Source organism: Sapajus apella, unplaced genomic scaffold (assembly GCF_009761245.1).
Source record: "Sapajus apella isolate SASKATOON/1434 unplaced genomic scaffold, GSC_monkey_1.0 scaffold12, whole genome shotgun sequence".
Taxonomy (NCBI): domain Eukaryota; kingdom Metazoa; phylum Chordata; class Mammalia; order Primates; family Cebidae; genus Sapajus; species Sapajus apella.
Window position 1 is genome coordinate 12140838 of NW_022436952.1, and position 19720 is coordinate 12160557.

The 19720-nt window shown below is 34.5% G+C and overlaps 1 long non-coding RNA gene across 1 annotated transcript; it reads left to right on the forward strand.

Moving 5' to 3' along the window:
- Nucleotides 1-2949: 2949 nt before the first annotated feature.
- LOC116553015 lies at nucleotides 2950-17951 on the forward strand. Its single transcript, XR_004269596.1, has 3 exons — nucleotides 2950-2960; nucleotides 14573-14697; nucleotides 17938-17951. It is a non-coding gene; the product is annotated as an uncharacterized LOC116553015 (long non-coding RNA).
- Nucleotides 17952-19720: the final 1769 nt, after the last annotated feature.

Below are 19720 nucleotides of genomic sequence, written 5' to 3' on the forward strand. Positions count from 1 at the left end.
TATATATATATATATATACATATATATACACACACACACAAAATATAACATATATTTGTATCTATGTACTATAACATATATGTGTGTGTGTGTGTGTATATATATACATATATGTACACACACATAATTTTCCCTAGTGCATAGCATAGGATGGTAACCCTTGGATTATGTGCTTTATACAATATATATCATATATATGTTATAATATATATTATATAAAAAATTTTTCCTTTAAATCCCTCTTCTTCTCCCATGCCAAAGAAAACTGCTGCACACTCTATGAATTACCAATTGGATCACAGTTTTATGTCTTTTCATGCTACATCTTGCTTTAAATCTTTGATGGTACTCCAAGCCCTAATGATTAAATCCAGGCTGATTAGCTCAGCATTCAGCCTGATATCAGTTTATTTTTCCAACATCTCTTCCTGACACATATCACCTTCCAGGCACAGTAAACTCTGAGCACTCCACATTTCTCACAAATGTCATACACTCTGATGCTTTTGTGCTTTCATTTACAATATTCTCAGTACTGAGAATAGCATTCTGAAATTTTTTGCTTGAAAAAAATATTAATTCTTGTATATTAACTTTTTTCCAATGACACACTGACTTGCCCCGTCAGATATATTTTATCCACCTAATAAATATTTCTAAGATGGCTCCCATCCATCAAGATTAAAAGTCAGAGACACAACAATAAAACAAACAGACCCTCTGACCTCAAGAAGATGACTACCATCACTGAACAGGTAATTATAATGAGTGCTGTGATAGAGCAACATCCTCGTGCTAAAATATGAATAAGCCTCTGTTTGGGATATCCAAGCAAGGGTCTGAAGGATAAGGAGTCAGATGGATAAAGAGTAGAGAATCTCATTTCCATTAAAGGGTCAAGCTTTCTCCAAACTATAATAGAGTACATTGAAATTTATAAGGTTTTATAGATATCATCTCCTTTAACTTTTACAGCAATGAATTAGGTTTTTTTTTTTTCCATTTTGCAGAAGAGAAAATTCAGGTTCAGCCTCACAGAGTGAGGTTCAGATAACTTTATATTCCCATTTTGTCTTGTGGTGATGTTGGGTCATGTAACTTTCATTCAATCAAAGTTCAATCAGTTGACAGAAATTACACAGTAATTTCAACAGGAAAAGTTTAATATAAAGAATTAGTAACTACAACAGGAAAGTAAAAATATGGAAAGCACTCTTAAGAATACCCTATGACTGAGTGAGAATACCTTAGAGAGGACAAGAAGAAATGGGACCCCCATAATAAGGCTGGAATTCAAACGTTGTTGAAGATGTGTTTGCAGTGAATTGGGTAGTGAAGACATTCACTGGTTTCCACAAGCCAGACTTGGTTTACAGTCACTGTAAAACCAGGAAACAACCATGGTGTGAGGATAAATTGAGTATGGCAGGCAGGCATGAAGAGAAAGGTGTATGGAGTGTGCTCAAAGGAGGTAACCTATGGCCTGATCTGTGTTAGGAGAGGGCCACAAAAAACAATTCTCTGAGAATCACACAGGCTGAATGGAAACCAGGGTGTTGAGAACCTGCTTGACAGCAAGGTGGTATGTGTCTTGGGGTAACCATGTCTCAAAGATGTCTATGTAAGAATAAATAAGGGATAATACATCTGCCTGGTTCCCCACCCCAACTGTCTTTTTTCTTTTGATCAAAGTTCTTACTGTAAAGAATCTCCCACATTACTGGGTTTTATCATCTAAAAACTTTGGAAGTCATTTGGGATGCCAAACCTCACACTCTGTAGTGTGTGCTTCATTTAAATGTGGAAATAGCAGGAAAAGCCAGAAGCCCCAGGCTGAAGCTGCTCACCACAGCCGTGCAGTAGGGGCACAAAGGAGGGCCTGGTTAGTGACTCTGGTCAAGTGACTTGTCAGTCCCTGGTGGTGTCCATGGGTCTGGATGGTGGATACCATTGAGGGAATCTGAGTACATGAATAGGTATCTAACATACTTCCTCTGACCCTCCTTTCTCAATATTCCACGGCTGATTAGTCCCCAACACATGAGCAGGTTATCACCAAACCTCAATTATGAAAGCCATTTTTTCTTTTTATGTTATGTTCATATATTTTTTAGCTTCATAGATTCTGTGTTTTACAGTTGAACATGCAGCAGAATATTAATATACAATATATAGTATAATATTAATACATTTTTCTATAACATTTTAATCATATATATTACAGAAAAATATATATATACATATATATGTATTCTGGGGTGTGGGGAGTCTCATTCTGGATCACAAGAACTGACAATAAGCCAGAATTTGAACCTAGGTCTTCCTGTCCTTTCTATTATCTTTAGTGATAAAATTGAATAATTGTGTCATAGACAGATTGGTTTGCTCCTGTTGCCCCACTGGGTGGTTTTTTTCAATCAACCTACTAATTCCCATTAGACTTACATTCATTTCCTCCAAGACTATACGAATTATGAGGACTCCATGAGATAGAGTAATTACTGCCTGCTATGACTCAAATATATGCATTTCTTCAAAATGTATATGTTGGAACTTACCCCCAAGGTGATGGTATTAAGAGGTGGGGTTCTTGGGAGATGATTAGGCCATGATTAGGCTCTGCCCTCATTGATAATATTTTTGCTCTTATAAAAGGGCTTGAGGAAGATTATTCATTCCTTTTTCTCCCCTTTTTCCCTCTTGCCTTCTATCACGTGTGAACACTGTGAGTAAATGCCATTGAGATGAGACAGGCTCTCATCAGATTCTGAATCTGCTTGCCCCATGAACTTGTTTGGACTTCCCAACCTCCAGAACTATGAGAAATAAGTTTCTATTATTTATAAATTAGCCAGTTTGTAATATTTTGTTATAGCATCAGGAATGAACTCAAATACTACCTTTTGAAGGTATTATCAGAACAGGAAGGGTAACGAACAACCCCCAAACCTATTTGAGTAGTATACCTGTAGATACATGGTTATTTAATGCTCTGAAAACAGATGAGTGCTGTGTTTAAAGGCCTGGGCACCAAGTTAAATACAAATTCTTCTATAGGCTGAGTGCCCTTGGCGAAATCATTTAACACCCCTGAACTTTATCTGAAAATGAAAAAATAATGCTTGTTAAGGACTGTCATGGGAGTTAAGTCATACACGTTTGCAAAATCCTGGCCCATATGAGACACCATGTTTTTTTCAACTACTCAGTGTTATGTGATTAAGACCTCTTTTTCTGCCTTTTTGCCCAAGTCCCAATCAACATAATTGAAATAGTCTTAAACACCAAGATTCACTTTAACAGTTTCTCTCTAGCCTTTATTTGATTGCATTTATAGGTCCATAAATGTATGTATAAATGTGCTTGTCTGAGTCACTGTCTATATCTGTATAAAAGTATCATCTCTCATTATCTGAAGAATCATGAATATAATTTTACTGATGTACCTGAAAGATGTTAAGTCTTTTTTTTTTTAAGCTATAATGTAGCTTCACATGGTAACAAGGCAATTCACATCTTGGCAAGCTTTCATGTGAAAATGTTTTGCTTTGCCATATGGCTCCAGATATGGCCAGTTACATCCTGTTAACTTTTCTAGACATAGGCTGGTTGGATCCTCTTCTCATTAAAACACAGCAGAGTCCATTAAAGCTCAAATGACAGTCTATTTATTCATTCACAAAATAAGCATTTGCTCAACACAGTATGTGTGTGACACCATAGATGTGGAAACTAGTGAATAAATTTGAGTTACGAAAATATTTTGGGTTCTCATTTTTAAGTTTTTAAGACTCTTCTCATGAGATTACTGACATATTGGAAAAATTATACGATTTCTTAACAGTGGAAAAATTAGACCAGAGAAAGGAAAAGTTTAGTATTTATTAAGCAGTGTATTTGAAAGAACAGGTGACACAGTGCTTAGACATTAGCCTGTAGTGCACAGAAAGGGCAGGAAGGGGTAAATATATCTGGGAGCAGGGGAAGCATAATTGACTGAGATTTTGTAAATCAGCCCTTACACATTTAATCTATGGTCTTCTTGATTCCATGCATCTTTCTGCATCCCAGTCGTAATAACATTCCATATTCTATGTGGAACAACTAGAGCCTTCAACAAGAAACAGGAGGAGCGTTTGTCATATTTGCCTTCCCAGGTTTTATTTTTTCCTTTCTTTTTTTTCTTGACATTCCATTCTATGACTGAAAACAGCTTCAACTAAATTATAATCTCAAGTTATTCCAGATTTATCACCCTCACCATAATATTTTAAGTCTTTGAGTTCTCCCATCATCCAGCACATTTACATCAAAAATTTGAAGTTGCACATATTTATATATAACAGAAAATAAATAGGCACTTTTTATCCTTCGGGTTTTTTTTTTTTTTTTATCAAACTTATGAGTTCCAACCCAACAGGAAATACTGTCATGCCTCCTCTTTGAGATAAATAAAAATGGAGTACTTGGAAGAAGTTATTCTGGATCACAAAGATTTTAGATAGAAACCAGAGAGGACAATGACTATTAAGGCTTCAGTAAAAGTAACTAGTTATGTAAATTCCAACTTAGGATTCAGAAAGGGAAAAGAGAGAGATTTAACAAGCATCTGCTCTTCAGTTCCGTTTAATCCAATTCTGTTTGACTCTTAGGTTTCTTTTGAATTAAGACTAGTCATCTACATTGCTAATGTTCTTGCCTTCACCAATTTTCAAGCGCAATATCTGAGGTAGATATTGTTATCATTACTTTTAGATAAGGAAACTGATGCTGAAGGAGAGCAGACACAGAAAGTGGATGGCAGAACCGGGGTTCAATTCCTGGTCTATCTTACTCTAAATTCCGTGTTCTTTTTACCTGACACTACATTAGGCTAACAGATGAAGACTTATACAGGCAAGAATTAGTCATTTTATACTTCATGTATTTACTAAGCACAAATGATACATAAACCTCTCTTATACTGGATCCATGAGTAATTATTTCTGTGTTTCTTAAAAATTGAAGAAATAGGGCAGTCAAGTAGAATCTTGAAAGCTTAAGGCTTAAACTTTGAGATCCTTGTTAAGATGAGAAAATTGGTTATCTACCATTTAATAGGATCTGGAAAAATTTGCCAGTAACAGTGCACTGTGTAATGAAAGAGGAGACTGCTTAAGAGAAATATAATTTCTCTGTCATCACTGAGAAAGAGATTCAATGAAGCAGTTCTGAAAACCCACAGGGGCAGAATAATTATGCCAGAGCAGAGACATCACCTTAGGAGGGATGAAATAAAATGATCAGGGTCAGTGTGATACCAGAAAATAATTAAAGTTTTTGACCAATGGGCCATGGTATATCTTGGTGATTATAACTTACCTCAGATTTATAATATCTTAATAGCAAGTTCAAAAGCAAATGCTTCTGTAACCTTCAGCTGCTGATCCTTATTCATATGACTTGAACTGGTGGAGAGGTTTAATAGCCAGGAAAACACACACACACACACACACACACACACACACACACTTCCTTTCCTAGAGGCTTTTATTTCTATTCAAAACTGGAATCAAGACATCCAATCAGTATTCTCTACAGGGCCTTGGGTAAAATTGTAAAGTTAGCAAAGTTCATCATCACCAATCTTTAGCCAAAATCCTCTTTCCACACTTGTTATCCTCTTAGGGGCAGCTCTACTTACACCCTTAGCTATCCAGTGAGCTAGTTTCTACCTCCCACGATGCTTTCAAATTGCTAAGTATAATTCTCAGGAGATTTGAATGTCATTTATGGTAATCAATGGTTCACTGATTATGTTAGTTGTCTATTGCTACATAATAAATTACCAGAAATTCAATGGCTTAAAACAATACACACTTATTATCTCACAGTTTCTGGATACCAGGCTTAGCTGCATTATCTGCTTAGGGTCTCCCAAGGCTGCCAAAAATGTGTTGGCTGGGCTACATTCTTATTTGGGGAAGAATTTGCTTCCAAGTTCACTCAATCAGTAGAATGCATTTTCTTACAGGCACAGCATTAAGAGTTTCTGGGTTTTTTGTTTTGTTTTGTTTTGCTGGCTTTTGACCAGAGGCTGCCCCTGGCTCCTGGATGCCATCCACAGTTTCTTGTCACATAGACTTTTTCAACATGGCTCCTCTCATCAGGCCAGAAAGAAGGATCTCTACATTGAGCCTGCTAGCAAGATGGAGTCTTTTATAAGGTAATGTGGCCATACAAGTGACATCCCCCTCACCTTTGCCACATTCTATTGATCAGAAATAAGTCAGAGGTCCCACCTACACTCAAGGGAAGAGAATTCCACAATCTCATGAACACAAGAAAGTGGGAATCACTGAGGACCACTCTAGTCTGTTTGCCACATAAAGATCATGTCTTTAAGTAATATATTTTCAAGGCATATGTGTTTTAAACATGAATCAAAGGGTTAAAGTTACATGTGTGTGTGTGCGCCCCAAATAGTCACTTTGGTCAATAAACAGCAAGAACATTTAAGGAAGAAAGAAAAGTAGCAGGCTTGTCTAATTTCCCTGAATTCTGCTGAATAAGAAGCATGATCCACAGGTCAGAAGCTTTCTTCTACATCCATGTTTTATTGGTATGTATTCATACTAAATAAGCAATGGAGTCTTGGGCAAATTATATAACTTCAGTTGATTGATCTGTAAAACGAATAATAAACATCCCTTACTGTCAGTTTTGCTATCTAAAGCCAGTTTCTTTTTACCTCTGGGATTAAATAATCCCACTTCCTCCTGCAAATGAACTGTAACTGTGCACTAAACTTACCAATAGAGTCTCAAGCAACAAAGACAAAAGGGGTAAATTATGTATCTTGAGCAATAATATTTGAAAGAAAATAGTCTTTCTTTTATGACTTTCATAAGTTAGTGAGAGCAACTCTCAAAAAACATTTTTTTAAATTTAAAATATGTAAATACATTATTTTTAATTCAAGCATCATACATAAAAAATCCTTATGATCACCATCCCCAGTTCTAGTTCTAATCTGAGTGGTATGTTTATTGATTTTTTAAATATATATTATTTCAGAACTTTTCCTATGCAATTATAACTAATTTTTATTTTATTTTATTTTGTTATACTTTAAGTTGTGGAGTACATGTGCAGAATGTGCAGCTTTGTTACATAGTTACACATGTGCTATGGTGGTTTGCTAAATCCATCACCCCATCATCCACATTAGGTATTTCTCCTAATGCTATCCCCTGACAGGCCCCAGTGTGTGATGTTCTCCCCTACCCCGTCTCCATATGTTTTCATTGTATAACTAATTTTATATATCATTTTTTCTTACATGTGTTCAGAGAGATAGATAATATTATACTCTATGTAATGTTCTTTTTATTAATCATATTTTCTGGAGTTATATTAAGGTTAGTACATATAGGGTAATATTATTTTGTAAACTGTCCCATAATATTTTCATGCCCACCATTGTTTCCTGTCGACCTGCAGATTAAAAAGAACCTATTCCATTTTTTGTTTTTAGCTACAGTAAACAATATTGGAATAAACCTCCTTGAAGATATCTTAATATACAAATGTAAGCATTTTTTCTAGAGTTAAAACAAAGAAAATAATTGATGCGACATAAGCTAAACATTTTTATTTTAATATAGGCTGCCAAAATTACCATACAAATCTATACGTCCCTCAGAAGTGAAAAATTTGTTATTAAATAAAGTTACATGGATAAAATACCTAGTGCAATCCTTGGCATGTATTAAAGTTCTCAATAAATATTAGATCTTTTTACTAGAATAAGATAAAAATAAACTATTTTCTGATAGTTTGACTTCATGGGAGAATAGAATTTGGAAGAATAGGGCAGTTTGATAAAATTTCCTGAATGCATAAGTGACGATGTGAAACTCAAATAAGCAATGTGATGAGGACAAACCCGATATTTCACAATTTTACCTAAGGTCAATTCAGAATGTATTTATAATTCATGTATATTGAAATTATTAATATATCTGGCATAGGGATATAACAGCCATTTGTACTCAAATCAGTAAAGCCTAGTATTTAAGTCCCAAATATCCCTCTTTATAAAGTTTTATATGAACTAAAATCTTTTCATAAATTTTATCCATGTTAGATTCTAACAGACCTAAAATTACATTTATGTTCACAAACATGACTACATGTGATTTAAAATAGAATGACATATCAGAACTAGTTCATTGCCCAATGACTCAAGTAGAATAAACCCTAAGTAATAAAAGTAAATGACCAATGATATAATTTCTCTTTTAAAACACTCAAGGTATTTGACTCTCTAAATTAGCTTAAGAGGAGTTTAATTGGAATTCTATTGACAGAGCTGGTAGATACAGAAGTAGGTGCTGAAAAACAAATTCTTAGCTAATGTTTTAAGCAATCACTGAGTCAGTAGTGTTAAACACTTGACAGGATTTCATTGTAAAATATACTCCATGCATTTCACACTATCTCATTCATTTTGGTTTTGTCAAATTAATTATTATATTAAAAACAACATATGCAAATAGGAAACATTTAAAACCAAAGGGATGATAGTAAAAATTCAATCTTGTTTTCCCCAGAGTCGCCTTCAAAATCTCTGTAGAGGTAGCTAGTATTGCCAATTTTTCTGTGGCCTTCCAGAAATATTATGTTTATAAAGCCACATGTTTTATTCGATATATTTTTCACGAAATATAGGATTAGACAAACAAATTTGCATTTTCCATAAATCACTGTACATTGCTCCCTTCTTTGATATTATTGCATAACCAACTCTATAACATTCTCCTATTATACTACCATGAATTACTTAGTACATGTAATTATGTTCAAATGTTTCAGTATCTTTGAAGATCAGTTAGCTCATTAGAAGTAGTGCTGCTTGGGTTGAAAGCTATGTGTCTTTTCTTTTTTGGTAAATATTACAAATTGTTATAAAGGATGAGAATTTACATGCACATTTCACTAAAGTTTGTTTCCCAAACTGTCTCCAAATATGATTTGTAATTTTTTTTTGTCAATCTGATAGATAAAAAATGGACTGCATTTATTATTTCATAATGACATTGATGTTATTTTTACTAATTATTCTGTGTGTACTGCATACTACTAGTTTGTATTCTTTGTCCATTTTTCTATTAGATTGATGTTCTTTCTCTCATTGATTATATGAATTATTTATCTATTAAAGAAAGTAGCCTTTTTGTGTTTTGTTTTTGTTTTTACTATTGTCAGCAAGGATTTTTACTTCAGTAGGTTATTAGTCTTTCAAATTTCTTTATTTTCCTATTGCTAAAAAACTTATAAATAGGTAAGTATATCAATATTTATTTTTTTATCTTTTGAGGTTTATTTCTTGCTGAGAAAAACTCCTCCAATTCTGGAAGTATAATTCATATTTTTTCTAGAAAGTCATCCATTTCATGCAGGTTTTCAATTAATTTGGATAAATTGAACAAAATTGCATTTCACAATCTGTGGTTAAATTTTCCTTCCTCCTCATTTTGTGCTTCTGTACTTTGTCCACTCCCTCCAACATATTTGCTTAAGTAATTCATCACATATTAATTACATTTTTTCAAGAAAATTATTTCAGAGATTTATCTATTAATCTATTATTATGCCTTTTTTCTCTTTTACTAGTTACAGGTTTTCTCTCTACCTGTTTCTGTTTCCCTAGATATCTTTTTTCTTCTTTTCCTGAATATTTTCTTTATAACTTTCTGCTTTTATATGTATCATTTCCTCTCCTTAGAATTATTTTGTTGTATTTGTCCTCCTGAGTTCCTAAAACTAAATGATTTATTAATTTTAGTCTTTTGCTATTCAAATGATGCAGACTTTTCTTTGTATTTTTAAGTACTGATTTCTTTTTCCCTTAGTTAGGACAACAGAAATTAATTTCTAAATATATTTAATACAGGTTTTCATTTGAAAAATACAGGGAAGTAACTTGTCCAAGCAAAGCAGATATATTCAAAGAAAAGTAAAATAAAGTTTATAATTTAAGAAAAGGAGATTTAGGGAACTATTCTGTTACACTGATCCTATGACAATATACAATATTCGGCAACAGAATAACTGGCCAGAAAATTAAAGCTGAAATATTATCTGGCCCTTAGTTTTAGGCATTTTTTAAATGACATTATGAGAATGTTTAGACAATTTCAATTGTAACATAGTAAAATAACATTTATAATTCGAACTAATCATAGCTACTTATTTTCAAAAGTAGAACTGAAAACAAGAATTTAAAAATGTTTTTTAATCAGTTTGTAACAACTAAAGTGTAAGACTTTGAGTCAATGGCTCTCTGTTAAGAGAACATAAAGAGTCTTGGCTATATAAAATTGGCTCTAGAACTGCACAATGAATTGAAAGTGAAATTTCTTTGGAAAAGAGGTTGAAGAGGACCCTGGCTAGAAGGATTGCAAAACCTAGAAAAACAAAAATGATACGAAGGACATCAAGAGACAGAGCAGAGAGAAGCACAATAACAGAAACTTGGAGTATATAGATAAACAAATATGTTATGAAAGATTCTTGCTTTCGAGAGGTCTGTAGACCTTTATGGAAATAAATGTCTAACAATAAGGTTTAGAGTATTTGTTTTGCCTTAATGTAAAACCAGAACTACTTAGAGTTCCTTCCTATAGACACAAATATCAGGTGCATGAGGCTTGTAGGGGGTGGGCATTGAGAGATAACCAAGGTAAAGTGATTTCTACATCTGGGTTAGTGAGTAGTTGAGGAAGAGCATCACTTGGGGGTAAAGTGCAAATAAGCTGAAAGGCAGAACCTAAGTACTCATGAGAAATCCACAGTAATTGGAAAATATTTAGATAAGAAAATTTGAGCTCATACAAGATATGGGTTAGAGGAGTTAAGCCAAATGTATAATAGTACCAAACTAAAAATAGACCTGACACCATTAAATTCAGAGGATCTAATTTCAAATTGGCATAAAGACCTGGACTATAATTACAAAATTTTAAGCAGAAGATGCCGCGCCTCTGTAATTTTCATCTATGTTATGTTCAGATATCTTGGACAGGAAGCTGAGATTCATAGAGAAGTATATAATGTAACATGTACTTCAGATATGCTAAATTTTATGTGTTAATTTTCTAAATTATGAAGTTAAACTGAAAAATATTTTACAAAATAGACAACTTATTACAAATAATTTATTACTACAAACTTGCTCTGAAAAAAATAAAGTACTATAATTAAAGAAGAACATTGGGAGAATGCAGCAGGTATATAAAATAGAAACATTAGCAATTTATTCATTAGTAACAAATTAATTTTCAAAATACAATACTTGGATTAGCACTGCCAATTCCAGAAGTCTCACTACACACATTTACCTCTGACTTGTACAACATTTCATTGAAATGATAGCACAAATTCTAAAAATAGGTACAAATTTAGAGCAGTTCTGATGTCAAAGAAAAATTACACTAAATGGAATTAAATAGGGAAGGAAGACTATTTAAAACTGTTGCAATAGGAGAGACAGACTAAATTCAACTCTGTTTAAACAAAAATATAGAAGTCTTTAAGTGCTGTGCTAAGTTAGTGGAAAGGGTACTGCAAGACATCCAAGAGGTTGGTGAATGTGATTAGGACATCTATGCTTGCTTACTGGCACTTATTGAAATTAGGCTCCTACCTTCTCACAGAGATTGGGAGATAGGAGCACTATTTCCTTCCTTCCATGATTATGTTTCTAGGAAGTGGCTCATAGAGCCTTCAGCAAGACATTCCTGGGTTTTAAGAGTGACTGGAGGCTCAAGGAAGATTTATATCTTAAATAAGCAGAGAAAAAAAATGCAATTTTAAGTTTTCTAAATAAGAAGTTCTAAGAAAAGGGAGATCAGAGATCTAGAGTCAGGGGGAAGCCTGTCTAAAGTTTAGTAAAGCTGGGAAAAATTAACACCATCTTGGTCACTGGAAAACCAGAAAATGTTTCACTAAGAGGGAAAGAGTTAAAGAAATTCTAGATAAAGGGAAATATATTGACTTCACCAGAAAACTCAATAGAAAGCGCAGCCTGAGAATCTCTATAGGAAAGAGAGAGAACCTAAAGAAAAAAGTTTTTCCTGAAAAAGCCACGGCCTAACCTCAAATCAAAGCCAGTCAGGTTGAAAAAAATGCAGTGAGCCGTCGGGCAGGTCCCATGTAATTAATTAAAGACCACAGGAACACCTGCAGGAGGCTCCTCTCTGAGAAGCTACCCTCAGGTTAAATCTCAAATAGTCTTCTCTATTTAAAGGCAGAAAACACCCAGCATGAGCTTTGATTCTAGACAGAAAAAGAGGAGTTTCTCAAATAACTTTTCAGCTGCACTCAGGAGACAGATGCTGTGTGGACCTGCGAGGCTCCATCTTTGTCCAGCCCTTCTCTGCACGACCATACTAGCAGAATCTCCAAATCAGTATTTGTATTCTCTACCAGCACAATATAGATTTTTCTCTTGTTGGGTACATGCAATACTGATCAAATTAGTCTTTTAGTTATAAATGTAGAAAAATATGCCATCATCGCTAAGCAGTCCTATTAAACAATCAGAACTGACCACCGAACAAAACAGTTATTGCAACAATCAGAAGTGCTCAAATTAATTACAAATAGCATCCTCTAAGAAATTAAAAATGACTTCACATTTATTAAAAATTAACTGATCACTATTTAAAAATCATTCAGAATATTTTGCTGGTAAAATAAACATAATGGGGAGGAGGTGGATGGTTGGGAACCTCTAAGATGTCTCCCAGTGAATCCCCCCTCCTGGTATTTATGCCTTTATTTAATTTCTTACCTTTGAGCAGTGTTTGGATTTAGCAATTCTAATAAATGAATATGGCAAACATAATAGATAACACTTGCAAGGCTGGATTACAAAAAGACTGCAGTTTCCAGCTTATGATGCTTCTTTTGCTGTCTTACTTGCTTACTCTGAGGGAAGCCAGCTGCCATGTTGTGAGCTGCCCTATGAAGAAGCCCACATAGCAAAAAGCTGATGGAGTCCTCCAGCCAATAGTGAAAAACTGAGGATCTCTCTCCAACAGCCCATGAATAACTGAATCTTGCTAACAATCACATGAGTGAGTTTGAAAATAGATACTCCCTCAATTGAGCCTTTAAATGAGACTTTAGCTCTGGCCAGTATCTTGATTGCAGTCTTATGGGAGAATTTAAAGCATAGGAAACAAGTTAAGCCATGCCTGTATTACAGAAACTATGAGATAATTGTTTTCTTTTTTAAGACATCAGGTTTTGGAGCAATTTGTTCTGAAGTAGCAGATAACTCATATGGGTAGATGGAAAAGAAGGGAGCAGGTAGAAAGTTGACTGAAGGTCAAATGTTAGAATGACTGTACCTGAAAATTAAATGAACAAGAAAATTAAGATAGAGAATTTCCTCAAAACACAGGCCAAAGAAAAAAATAAGAAAAAATTATATATATAAAATATATTTATATGTATATGTATTTTTGTATATATGTGCATATATATGTATATATGTATTCAAAAATTACATATAAAGAGATACAGAGAATAGATGTAAGAGGTCAATGAATAGGAAATAGTCAAAGAAATAATGAAAATAATTTTTAAAATTATTAATCAGAACAGTTTTGAGTCATTATGTGAAAAGGGCCAATGAGTACTAAAATTATAATTGAAAAAAACCACCTAGAAACACTGTGATGAAATTTGTTAATGCCCAGGAACAAATAGAAAAATTCCATAAACAGAGAGAATGATAAACATTTCCAGTATTATAGAAAACAATAAATCATGCCTATAAAGGGCCTATGGAAATTGTTTTTAGACTCATCTAAATTACATTCAAATATAAATGTAAAATAAATACATTTTCAGAAATTCAAGGAATCAGGAAGCTGAAAACTAATTCTTTCCCCTTGATTAATTGTTCATGTATGGTCTCCAGCAAAACAAAAAACAAACAAAAAACTGAATCCAAGAAAAGAGAATGCAGGAGAACATATACATAGTAAAATACATAGTTAACTTCAAACTATGTGGCTAACTCATTTATGAATTCATAAAATGGAAGCAACTTAAGTTTTAAATAGCAGATTGATTGAACATGTTTTATCACTCATTTCTCCAGAGAACTCACTAGAATTATGATAAATGCAAAGGCATAAGTACACAAGGAAATGGGGGAAAGGATAGCTACATTTTTAACCAAAATTTTAACCAAATTTTTTAACAACTAAAAGGAAGTAGAGAAATAGAAACTGATTTACAACGGCAGAGGAAGCCATAGACTACAGAGCCATGGTCCCCAAACTTTTTGGCACCAGGGAGTGGTTTCATGGAAGACAATCTTTCCATGGACTGGAGTGAAGGCGGCAGATAGTTTCAGGATGATTCAAGCGTATTACATTGATTGTGTGCTTTATTTCTATTATTATGACACTGTAAAGTAAAATGAAATAATTATACAACTCACCATAATGTAGAATCAGTGGGAGCCCTGAGCTCTTTTCCCTGTCGCCCTCCACGCGCCGGGGAAGTGGAGCGAGCGCACTGTTAGGACCGGAAAGATGGTGAACTATGCCTGGGCAGGGTGAAGCCAGAGGAAACTCTTGTGGAGGTCCGTAGCGGTCCTGACGTGCAAATCGGTCGTCCGACCCGGGTATAGAGGTGATAGACTAATCGAACCATCTAGTAGCTTGTTCCTTCTCAAGTTTTCCTCAGGATAACTGGCCCTCTGGCAACCCTCCCACCTCACGCAGTTTTAACGGGTAAAGCAAATGATGAGAGGTCTCGGGGCCGAAACGACCTCAACCTATTCTCAAACTTTAAATGGGTAAGACAGTCCCATCTGGAGGTAATAGGAGGCAGTGGCAGAGCATCAGGCATTAGATTCTCATAAAAAGCACCTAAGGTAGATGTCTTGCACCTGCAGTTTACTAAGGGCTGGTGCTCCTATGGGAATGTAAAGCCGCCACTGATCTGATAGGAGGCGAAGCTCAGGTGGTAATGTGAGTGATGGGCAGTGGCTGTAATACAAATGAAGCTTTGCTGGCTTGCTGCTTGCCAGCCACTCACCTCCTGCTATGCAGTCCAGTTCCTAATACGCCATGGATAGGGGGTTGTGGACCCCTGCTGCAGAGCATGCTGTACAGAATAAGGAAAGAAAAGAATTTTTCATAGTATCCTGGCAAAATCTTCATTTTAGAATTCAGAAATTTGATATAGGAGAAGTCTGAAATTAGCTGACAGGCTGAAATCAGGAGGGTTCATTTAAAAATCAGTATACAACACAGGCTGACACTCCTCACCTCACCCAGCTATTACCCTGGCTCTCTTTTTAGGTACAAAATCAAAGGTGTTTTCTCAGAAGACATTAAGCAAAGACTAAGACTCTGAGAAAATCTGAAAAAGGAGATTTAAGTAAAAGTCTTAGCTCTTAATTCCCTATGATATACAAAATTCCAGCAACTGGGCATTTGTACCCCAAGATGCTGATCAATTATTGCTTTTCTCTCTCCTCAGTTGAATAATCCCCAGCAGGGCAAAAAACTTAGCATATTGGCACTGGAAGATTCTGCAGCAAAGTGGGCAATTTCCAGCCTCAACATCCTACAGCTGAAGCCACAAGTAGAACACACAGTCATATGCACGGAGCTTAGCTTTAAAATTAGCTTTTAAAATGTGGGTTCTTAGATATGTGTTTTTCTGTTTTTTATAAAAAGTTACCAGTCTAGAAAGAGATAAAAAATTTCTCAACAAAAGATACCTATCAGAATTCTACAACAAACATCAAAACATTTTCTAACATTTTCAACCAATCCACTATAAAAAAAAATTAACAGGGAAAAGATTTATCTCACATTTTTAAGTGATATTTTTTCTATAAATTTCCAGATAGCTAAACAGCTGTTAAAAATATAAAGAATGTAATAAGGTGGTTGAGTACAAAAAATTTTATATTATTTTATGATTTTATATTATTTTATGTTGTAATAATCTAGTAGAAATAAATTAAAAACAAATAACACCACCAATTGTTACCTCCACTGTTAAAGACAACAAAGACAGCACTCTAGGAATAAATAAAGAAATGCGCTAGAGGTATTTGAGAATTTATTAACTGTACAGAACTTAAGAATTGTGTAAATAAGGAGACATTTTACAGTTCTAAGAATCTGATGTTTCAGTGCCATAAAGAAGGCATGATGTATACAAGGACAATATTTTGTCTGCTTTCCTCAACCAGCATACCTCACTGTCTAGTTCAGTACCTTGTGGCATTAGTTTTCATACCGATTACATGTTGAAATGATTAATATTTTAGTCATATTTAGTTAAATAAGATATTGTTAAAATTAATTTCACCTGTTTCTCTTTTTTAATTTGACTTTTAGAAAATTTTAAACTCCATATGTAGTTTTCACATATGTAATTCAATGCTGGCATATAGATGTCAATCAAAAATGATATGCTGAATGAATTAATGAAAAATGAATGATGATTTCTCCAAAATCTATGAATGTAGATAATTCCATTTTAAAGAAAAGTCTAATGTGGTTTTTAAGAAACTCTTTACACTGACTTAAAGTTTGTCTAAAACATTAAATGTGCAAGGATTTTCAATTATACAACAAGCAGACATTTTTACTACCAGACAGGACAAATACTCTGACACCTCAGTTATTACTGAAACAGTCCATGTAAGGTATACTAGTTGATAAATAAAGGAAAGTAAAAATAAAATCCTGAAAAAGATCTGTCACATTTATTCACATAAGAATGTGATGATTTTGGCATTTGGTGTAGCAAGCTAAACTATTCCATAAATGTAGCTGTGATAGTTATCTATTAGGGGAAATGGAGTTAAGGCCATATTTTAAAATATTAATAAGTAAATTATAGATGAATTATCTAGCCAAAGTCACTCAACAGACCATAATATTGCCTGGAAAAAAAATTCAGAATAGGTTTGGACTGTTATTCATTTATTCAACCACATTTATTGCCTATTGACTATGTAAAAATTAAAAGGAAGGGATAGAAATCCTTGCCCTTAGAGACTTGCACTATACGAAAGGTAAATAGACAGTAAACTATAAATATAGCACGTTAATTAACATTATGTTAAAAGGTGACTGAATCAAGGGTGAAAAATGGATTAGAAGTTTCAGGATAGGGAAGGATATGGAGGTAGAAGGGAGGGTGGGTGAAATTTTACATAGAGCTGTCAATCAGCAGTGAGAGGGGACACTTGAACACAGGAGGGAAGGAGATGCTGCTCTCTAGGGGACGAGCAATTCAAACATAGGAAAGAGCCAGTTCCATGGCCTTAAGTAGAAGTGAATAAGGGAGAAGTATAGCTGTGTCAGGTATAAGCCAGGGGAAATTCAAAGCCATTATATGTATTTGCTTTTCACCCTGAGCCAGATATAACACTGTTGAGTTTTTCAGGAGAGGATTTACAGAAGTGACATATTTTAAAACAATTCCTCTGGCTGCTGTATTAAGAGGCGACTATGACACTGTAAATGAGAATGCGTTTCTGGGCAAGAAGTTACAGTGAAGATGATCAGAAGCTATCAGTTTCTCATTATTTTTTAAAGTTCAACCCACAGACATTCCTGATGGATTTGAGTATGAGAGAAGAGAATCAATATTAACTTCAAGGGTTTAGGCCTGAGAACCTAAAAGGACAGTTACCATCAGCTGAAAATGGCAAGTCAGTGGATAGAGGAGGGTTTTCAGGAAAGATCAACAACATCATGTTAAGTTAAAGATGATTATTAGGCATCCAAGTAGATATGTCAAAGAAAACTTTAAGGTCAGAAGAGAGGACTGGGCTGAGCTGAGCTGGGTTGGAACACGAGAATGGAATTTAAAGGCATGAAACTGGTAGACTCAAATAAGAGAGAGTGTAGATGAAGAAGAGGACTAGAGAGAGAGCCTTGAGTTATCACAACATTAATACATCTCCGAGATTGAGAAAATGAGAAAGACTCACAAAAGAAGGCCAAGAAGGAATAATCAGTAAGGAGGGAAGGAAACAGATGTGATTTCTCAGAAGCCAAGTGAAGCCAATAGTTTAAGAAGGAAAATGTAATCTACTGTAAGAAAAGATATTTAGCAAGATCAAATGTAATAAATACTAAGAATACATCACTGGATTTAGCATAAGGAAGTCCTTCATGACCTTTAAAGCAACTGGTTTAGTAAGTAAGCTAAAATCTCCAAATATTTTACCATCTAATGTGTGGAGAGCGGAGATGGACTAGAAATTGGGAGCAGAGAGGTCTCTTTTGAGGAGTTTTCCTGCAATGGCAATCTCTGAAAAGGGTAGTGTGTATGGTGGGGGAGGTATAAGTTTAAAGTTGTTTTTTATTTGTTTGATTTACATCCAATAAATAACAGCATGTTTGTGGGCTAGAGTGAATGATCCAGTACAAGGGGGAAAATTGATGATGCAGGGGAGATAAAGTGAAAAATTCCCGGAGTAGAAATTCCTTGAAAATTTATTAAGCAGCTAAGAGGGAATAAAATTCATTGCCCAACTCAGGGAATTAGATTTGGATAAGTGTGTGAATAGCTACTTCATACTAAAAAGTGAAAAGGATGGATATGTGGGCATAGATGCCAGCATGTAGGTAGATGATGATGGTAGAATTCTATGGAAGTTATTTTCTAATTTTTTTTTACTCACCTCGGTAAAAATTATATTCATCAGATGATAAGCCTGGTGGCATTTATGTTAGAGGTTTGAGAATGATGAACAAAGTGTGAATGAACTTATAAGAAGCTAGTAAGTGAATGAACCAGGGAGATATTTTATGATATGTGGCAACATTAAAAGCTTATCTGACACTTGTAGTCATAAATTTTAAATGAGACCTGTCAACATGATTTTGATATCTATACAACCATAATTATTTGCATTGGTACAGATGCAAAGCTGGCAAAAGGTTGGATTTACCAGAGTTGTGATTTTGTCAAGTAAGTTTCAAAACTGAAAGAAGAGCAGTGGAGTAAAGAATATATTCAAGGGAGTAAATAAAATGGTTGGTCATGGCACTGAATTTGGATAAGGAGGGAAGAAAGGACATCCAGTGATACATTGAAGAACAGAGAAGTGGTAGTAAGATAAATGGAAAGGAGGTGTCATTTGAGTGGTGAAATTATTGAAATTGGGGTAATAGAGGAGTGAGATGAAAAGTGAGGTTGTGCACAAAATTGAAAGTATGTCCAGGTTTTAACTATGAGTAATAACAATTCCAGGGTATGCCCATAGAGTAGGGATGTAAATAGAGCAGTTGACAAGATGATCATAAAATAAGAAATCAAGTAACAGACAGGTATCAGAATTGCAAATATGCATGTATATATCGAAGACAATAAGAATTAAGATAGGCAAACTTCTTGGACAGAACTAAAACATATAGAAATGGGGGTAAACAGGGTAGGTAAATTTCACCACTAATGAGACATAATGGATGATATAGCCTAAAGGACTTGAGATTTTAAGCAAAAGATTTTAAGGAAGAGGAAGAAGGCTCTGGCAATATCAAGGATGTGCTTAATGGTAAAAGACATAGAGATGAAAATAACAATTATCACTTAAAAGAAGTTGGGGAATGCAATACTCCAAGAGAGATCCCAGTTCAGGTTATAGCAAGAAAGAGAAAACAAAATCATGAAA